Raw genomic sequence first — 2,227 nt, forward strand, 5'->3', positions numbered from 1 at the left:
TAATAAATAATGTGGCTATTCAACTTGAAAATCATTGGCAGCAATTGGCCATTTTTTAAAATTTTAAGAGTAAAGATATCAAAGCAATTGACTTTAAATATGTTAGACAAAGCGAAAAAATTAAAAGAATTTTAATGTTATATTTGTTACAAAACGTATCCAGAAAAAGAGCTTTAAAACGATTATTTTATATTTTATCATGGTGGATAGATTATGATAACAATAAAGAACTATTGCTTATTTTATATAACTCGAAAATATATGTAGAAAATTATATTGTAAAACACTATATATATTTTTAGCATAATGAATATTTCAAAAATTAAATTAAAAATAACAGAACGTTTTAAAAGTCGATGGGAAACAATGGCAGAATACCTTGATTATAAAAAACATCAAATTGAAACTATCAAGCACGATTATCATAACACAAACGAAAGAATGTATAGACTTTTAACTTAATTATTTTAAAAACACTATTCAGAAAGTGACGCAGTAAGAGCTTTGTAGGACGCGTTTTGATGTTGGTCGTTAGATGTATTAACAAAAGAAAAAAAATAAGGAGCTTATCAACGACATAAGAGAAACTATGGAAGTGTTAAAAAATTTATTTTATAATAGTTTTTTTATGCTTGTGTTTTTTTTATATTTGTAAATTTTTTTCAGCTAACAAATATACTGACTAATAAAAATAAAACAACTTATAAAGAGCTGTGGCTGGTAAGAGCATTTTTTATCTTATGTTTTTTACCAAACATTTTTTTTTACCAAACATTTTTTTATATGAAATATTTTTTTGTATTAATATTTTTTATATAGCTCTGGAGAAATTATAAATGAATTCTTTATTTGTCTTCATGATTTGTTTTATTTATCGTCGGAAGAAGAGATGGATTCAGAAGAAGAAATGACTGAAGAAGATTTTGAAGAATATATAGAGTTTGAAATGCAAATGCTAGAAGACGAAGCAAACGAAACGGATGACGAAGAATATATAGAAGAATTAAAAAGACAAATGTTAGAAGAAGAAATGATAGAAGATATAGAAAATATAGACAATATAGTCAATATAGATATAGACAATATAGAAGAATATATAAATAGTGTGTTAAATAATATGGAAGATATACCTGAATTAGATTTTTATAACTTTTGTTTTTTTTAAATATGTTTTTTTTTAGGTAACTAAAAAATAGTTTTCTTTAATATAATGGAAGAAATCGAAAATAATATAATTGTTCAACCAAATTTCTTCTTAGCATTAGAAGAAAACGAAATTAATGATGATGATGACGATGATGATAATGATAATGATGAAGAGCTCGAAATAGACTATGATGAAATAGAAGATAATATGTATCCAGGATTTGGACAACTTTATGATGATGTTGAAGAAAAAATAGAAACTATAACTTTTAAAGAACAAGAAGTTTATAATGATAAAATTAATATAGAAAATTTTTTTTATCACTCATTATATTTTTATATTTTTTATTTTTATACATGTTAAATAATTATTGTATAGTTTAGCAATTAATAAAAGAAAATGGCTCATCTGATGGCTTTTTTGAATTTTTTTTGAAAATTTGAATAAAGATAAAAGGTATCAGTTATTATGCGCTTTCAATAAAGTGGACGAAGCAATACAGGAACTTCAACAAGAAGATGTTATTGACCCTGAAAAGTTGAAAGAAAAATTTAAATTTATTTACGATGAAATTTTAAAAATAAAAGAACTTAGACAAATCATATATAAAGATACAGCAGATAAAGAAATAGAAGAAGCTACAAAAAAAGTCGACTTTACTTTAGCAGAAATAAATAAAGTTTATCATTTTTATACGATTTATTTTTTTGTTAAAGACTTGTTCTTTTTTTCATGTTTTATAATCCTTTTTTTATATAAATATATCATTTCTTTTTTTAGCAACTAATATAAAAAATGTCTAGCAACATGTATCCATGCTGTTTTTGCGAAGTACCATTTCCTATGGAACAACTATTGATACATCAACAAGAATGTGCCGACGATAAATTTACTCACGAATGTTTCATATGTAAAAAAAAAGTCAAAGACCTTTTAAATCATAAATGTGAATATGAATTTGAAGAGCAAGAGAAAAATATACTGTTTTTTTTGCAATACGACTACTGATAAGAAAGACTATGAGGAACACAGTATCATTTGTTTTCATCATTACAAAGATACTCAGAACCAATACTACGA

This window comes from Hydra vulgaris, chromosome 15 (genome assembly GCF_038396675.1).
Source record: "Hydra vulgaris chromosome 15, alternate assembly HydraT2T_AEP".
Taxonomy (NCBI): Eukaryota; Metazoa; Cnidaria; class Hydrozoa; order Anthoathecata; family Hydridae; genus Hydra; species Hydra vulgaris.